A 6,614-nucleotide genomic window follows, 5' to 3' on the forward strand; every position below is an offset into this window, starting at 1 on the left:
GTATTTTCAAACTTATCAGTTGGGGTCCAAACAGATAAAGTTTCGGTAGAAAATAATCTGGATAGAATAATTCTCGAAACCAAAAATTTATTCCAGACTAACCCTCAAAATTGGGCTAGGTTCGGTACACCGCGAAATTTTAGCGATGTACGATCAAAAATAAATTTTCGCTACTATGGGCTGATTTAATTGAATAGGAAGTTCAAGAATAATAATATCGTGTCTAATAATCCATTTCCTAGGATAATCGGGTCCGAATACCAGCTCCTAAAATTTTACGGTTCGTGACCGGCACGAACGATCGCAACTTAATAACAACTATACTTCCTTAAAAAAAAATTATTTTGAAGCATCGGTCACTTATCTTATGAATGTCATAGCTTAAAGACATATTTTCTGAACCTCAAACTTATCGAAATAGACGAGGGGTTACAAGGGAACTCAGCACCCGGTCTACTACGTGAGCAAACTCCTTAGAGGGGCAGAAACTCGATACACGCCATTAGAAAAGATGGCACACGCCCTAGTTACCACTGCGCGAAAGTTGGTCCCATACTTCCAAGCCCATCCAATAGAAGTACTCACCGACCAACCGCTAGCGGGGATACTGAGAAACCCGATGTCCTCAGGGCGAATGATGAAATAGGCCATGGAATTAACACAATACGGAATCGAGTACATGCCCCGCCCTTCCATCAAGGCACAAGCACTAGTAGACTTTATAGTAGAATGCACGGCACAAGATCAGAGAGGGAAAACAAGTAACGACGCCTAAGATGATTGGTGGGAACTAAACGCGGATTATAAGCCAGCGCCAAGCACTGCGGAGGGGGAATAATGTTAACCACGCAGGAAGGGTTCAAGATATATTACGCTCTGGAATACCAATTCAAGGTGTCCAACAACGAGGCAGAGTATGAGGCAGTAATTGGGGGCATAAGATTGGCAGTCGCGTTAGGAGCTCGCAACCTGCGCATCAAGACAGACTCACGGCTAGTGGTAAGGCAAATCAAAGGCACATTCAAAACTAGAGGGGAAAATTTAAAGATGTACAAAGATGTTACAGAGGGCTTATTGGAAAAATTAAAGTCGCACGAAATACAACACGTGCCCCGAACAGAGAGCGTAGAAGCAGATTTAATGTCCAAAATATCCCTAGGAGGAATCCCTATGCACTTGTCACAGATTTGTAGAAAGGAGATCATCTACGCACCTAGTACAGAATCCCTCCTAGTAGCCTCCATAACCTCAGCAGGCATGCCTCCCTTACCCAAATTAACAAACTACATCACCAAAGGAGAACTCCCGCCGGACCCCGCACAGGCAGCTTAAATCAAGCGAAGAGCTCTAGCTTACCAGCTAGAAGGTAGCCAGTTATATAAGAAGTTTTTCGGTGGCCCGCTACTGAAATGCTTATAGCCCAGCGAAGCCGAACAAGTGATAGAAGAGGCCCACAAAGGCATATGCGCTGCTCATCAAGGAGCCAATACCTTAGCAAGAAAATTATTGATCTAAGGATATTATTGGCCCAACGTGGTCCGCGATTGCATTCAAAAGGTCCAGAATTGCCAAACCTGTCAGAAGTTCGCAGAAAAGCAAGGCAGGCCGACAACCTTCTACACACCTGTCACCCCGGCGATACCCTTCGCTAAATTGGGAGTAGATCTTTTGGGACCACTACCACAAGCCCCGTTGTAACACCCCGCATTCTCTTTTAGATATAATAAGGGGTTATTTTCTTATAAGTAATTATTAAAATGCTTTTTACATATAATTATTTCCTAATGGACTTGTGAATAATACATTTTTAAGTAAGCTATTATTATTGAGCTACCAAATTACCCTAGCCCAATATATCTATAGATATATATATTCCATACTATATGATTTTCACTATAGGGCTATGGACCTAATAAATTATCTTTCCTAAAATTCTTCTAAGCCCAAATGAAATTATGTACATATATGTATATGTATTTTGGACTTCAACCAAAGTTGACCCAACTATCCTAATTGTCCTAGCCCAAAATGGAAGCTTTCCTCCTACGAGCGACGTGCAGCGGTGGAGGTGGCGGGTCCCCCCTTCCCCGTCCGGTGGGCAGCAGCGAGAAGCTTGATAGAGTCAGCAGCAGCACCAGCGAACGTGATTCCCGATCTCCGGCGTTTGGAACTTCTCTAGCAGCGGCGGCGGAAATGTTCAGCGGTGAGGGCAGCACCGTGAGTGCTCCAGTCTTCTTCCATGATTAAGGGTAGCTTGAAGCGTGGGCGGAGGTTGCGGCGTTGGTTCACGGCAAGCGTGTGTCGGCGGATGGCAGCAGCTTTAGACCTCCTTCTCTCCTCCGGCGTCAAAGTGGACGATAGCTTCTCTTCGGCGGACCATGTTCCCCTCTCGGCAAAGCAGAGAAGCAGCTAGGGGTAAGCTTAGGTTATTAAGTCTTATTATTATTCATAAGTTTAGCTTGGTTAGTTAGATATATTAAGGATTATGCATGTTTAAGACGTCATCTTTGTTATATATATATATATATATATATATATATAATGCTAGTAGTTGGCACTCTATTATTAATGAAGGTGGTGGTTCGGTGGTGTGATGGTATGGCATTGGTGCATTGAGTTGGAGGGCATGGGTTCGAATCCCTTGCTAGGGTTAGGATGTTGATTTTTAAGGTAAATTCCTTCTAAAAACCTTAGATCATAGTAATTAGTACGTGCATACCTTTTAAGCTTAATATGGTTTAGGCATTAATCCTTATTAATCCCTAAGTGATTAGTTATGGACTCCGGGCAAGGGCTATGGCGGGCCAACTAGGAATATTAATATCGTTATTATTGGTAGTAGTTAGTGACCATATTAGAATTGATTAATCTTCAGGTTTATAAATTATGGATCTAGCTTATGAGCCGAGCTTAGAGTTGGTGATTGCTATTGGATTAATACGCTACAAGAGGTAACCATCATGTCTCACAAAACCTATTTTACACTCATGATCTATATGAATATGATTTGGTGTTGGAATCTTGAAATTTCTTGGAAGTATAGCTTTGTTGATGGTCTGTGAACCTTTGTTTGTGGATTGTTGGATTTGTGTTCATCATCCTTGATATCTAGATGTGTATGATCAATTCTTGTTATAGATTCCATGATTTATTGGCTTTTGAAATGTGTGATTTGTGTATTCTGAGTATAGTTCGTATTCTGGAATGATTAATCGCATGATCTGTTCTGTATGGTGTTGTTGGGGTTGTATTTACGGTGCGTGTTGGCAGAACAATGTGCCCCGCCAACATGTTCCGCAAGTGTAAGGGCGGAATAGTGTGGCGGAAGGGTGTGTGTAGTGAGCCTCTTCCGTGTGTTCTTGTGGTACAGTTCAGCGGGTCAAGTGGTTCAGTTGCTGTGTTCCGCTAGGTCTATTCGTATTGTGATCCGGTGTCTGTTTTGAGGTTTCTTGAACTCTGTTTGATCCCTTTTGATTCTGGAATGTGTACTGAACCTTTTGTTGAGTATTCTACTTTGATTCTTGAGTATCTATTCATGATTCTTAAGCATTGATCTTGATTTATTGGACTATCATTCTGAGATTATTCTTTGGCTATCATTCTGAGTATGCACTGTGTTGATATTCTGAAATAAACCCTTTTGTTGAGTGATTCCTTGGGGATGAATCTGAGTTGTTATGTGGAGATTTTGACTCCTTACGAGTATCTCCTTATCTTGTTGAGTCCTTGATATTCTTGTTGGGCTTGGTTGATGGAACTATAGTTTACTTGTGATGATATGGTTTGGGAGGGTATTGTATGCCTTCTTATTTGGGCCCGTGTGCCTCTGTAATTGGGCTTGTATGCCTCTACATGTGGGCTTGTATGCCTCTACATTTGGGCTTGTTGCCTCCGTGTTGTGATATGGATGAGGTGGATGGTTGTTATGGTTGTTATTGTTATTTGGGGATGGTGGTTTGGTTCTTATCTCTAGTATGATGATAGGATTGTTTTCCTTGTAATCTCTTGATAGAGGTTGTACCTCCGTTGTGTTTGTTATTCCTTGATATGTGGGTTTGGTTGGTTCCCTTGCGTTCATTCTATTGGTATTATGATTCAATTGGTATCTTGTGCATAAACTTGATGTTTATGCATTCGTGTTGGATGTTGGTTGTACTTGAAGAGTCTTGGTTTATTATTTATTCAACGTGTTATTGTTGAGTATCCGATTTAAATACTGAACAGTTCGTTGGTGTGTATATTCTATATGGGTGTGTAAACCTATTTACAAACTTACTATATATGTATGTTTCTCACGAGTGTGAATGGTGGTTGCTTAGTACTCTTTTGCTAATGGTTTCTTACATGTTTTCTAGGTATGGAGTAAGTCTAAGCGAGAGCGCGTTAGAGCCTTAGCATCACGAGGCCTGCTTATACTAGCTTATGTTTGTTTAGACTTATGTTTTGGGCCTGTGAGCCTATGTTGGGATTATATACCTTTGACTAGACTTGTTGTTATGACGTTTTGAGGATTTATATTTTATTTAGTTTCAGTTTTTGGATAGCCTGTGCATCTAGGCTGTATTTTCCTAACCTAGATGTGGCATGATACCCCTTAAGTTGTAAATCGCTTCTGCTATGTTGTGTTTGGTAGTTGAAATAGGCAGCTTTTATGTTTGAAGTTTAGCTATCTCAGCTTGTGAAAAGTTGGGGTATCACACCCGGGAAGCCACAAGTAGTGCATAGTTGCCATTGACTATTTCACTAAGTGGATGGAGGTCGACTCGCTGGTAACAATCACAGAATACCAATGCCGCCGATTTTTATGGAAAAGGATAATTTGTTCATTTTGGCACCCCCAAACACCTCGTCACAGATAATGGGCGTCAATTCGACAGCAAGGATTTCTCATAATTTTGCAAGAATTATGGCATTCAGCACACTAAGGTATCGGTAGCATATCCCCAAGCAAATAGGCAGGTAGAAAATGCCAACAGAACCATCATGGATGGATTAAAGAAACGAATAGAAGAGGAAGGAGGCACGTGGGTCGACCAGCTAGACTACATCCTCTGGGCCTACTGAACTACTCCCCGTCGAGCAACAGGAGAAACCCCGTTCAACCTCACATACAGTTTCGAGGCTAAAGTCCGTATAGAAGTCCTGAGTCCCACAGACAGGACGTTGCATTACGAAAATCAAGCGAACGAAAAGATGATGCAGCTGGAAAAGAACTTCCTCGAAGAACGAAGAGATGTGGCCCAATGCCGAATGACGGAATACCAACGGGCAGTAAAAAGGTACCATGACGCTCGAGTGAAGCCTAAGTACTTTGACTTAGGCGACTTGGTACTCAGGGATAGACAAGCATCACAGCCAAACCAAGGAGGAAAGGTTGCCAAAACTGGGAAGGTCCATACAGGATTACAGCAATTGTGAGACCCGGCACCTACAAATTGGAAACGATGGAGGGCAAGGCAATAGATCGCATCTGGAACTCAGGCCGACTCAAGAAATTCTACTAATGAGAAAGCTAGTCGAGCCGGGAAATATGATGTACTTTATGACTTTAGTAAGACTCGCAATATATACTGACAAACTTCATTTCAAGACAAAATGCCGGCTGCATAAAATATCATCACTAGACCATCGGACTTATCCACCACCGAGTGGAAAACCTATACCCATTAGCCAGTGGCAGACTCGTATTCCCACCATCGTGTGGAAGAAACACATACTCACTAGACAATGGAAGACATATACCCACCACCGAGTGGAAGACATATACCCACCACCAAGTGGAAGACATATATCCATTAGCCAGTGGCAGACTCGTATTCCCACTACCGTGTGGAAGAAACGCATACTCACTAGGCAATGGAAGACATATACCCACCACCGAGTGGAAGACATACGCCCACCACCGAGTGGAAGACATATACCCATTAGCCAGTGGCAGACTCGTATTCCCACCACCGTTTGGAAGAAACGCATACTCACTAGGCAATGGAAGACATATACCCACCACCGAGTGGAAGACATATACCCATTAGCCAGTGGCAGACTCGTATTCCCACCACCGTGTGGAAGAAACGCATACTCACTAGGCAATGGAAGACATATACCCACCACCGAGTGGAAGACATACGCCCACCACCGAGTGGAAGACATATACCCATTAGCCAGTGGCAGACTCGTATTCCCACCACCGTTTGGAAGAAACGCATACTCACTAGGCCATGGAAGACATATATCCACCACCGAGTGGAAGACATATGCCCACCACTGAGTGGAAGACATATATCCATTAGCCAGTGGCAGACTCATATTCCACCACCGGGTGGACGAAACGCATACTCATTAGGCAATAGAAGACATATACCCACCACCGAGTGCAAGACATACGCCCACCATCGAGTGGAAGACATATACCCATTAGCCAGTGGCAGACTCGTATCACCACCACCATGTGGAAGAAACGCATACTCACTAGGCAATGGAAAACGCATATGTGGAAGAAACGCATACTCACTAGGCAATGGAAAACGCATACGTGGAAGAAACGCATACTCACTAGGCAATGGAAAACGCATACCCACCATGATATAAAACTCTTAAAGCAAGGAGTTAGGCGA

The sequence above is a fragment of the Ipomoea triloba genome, chromosome 13, assembly GCF_003576645.1.
Source record: "Ipomoea triloba cultivar NCNSP0323 chromosome 13, ASM357664v1".
NCBI classification, from domain to species: domain Eukaryota; kingdom Viridiplantae; phylum Streptophyta; class Magnoliopsida; order Solanales; family Convolvulaceae; genus Ipomoea; species Ipomoea triloba.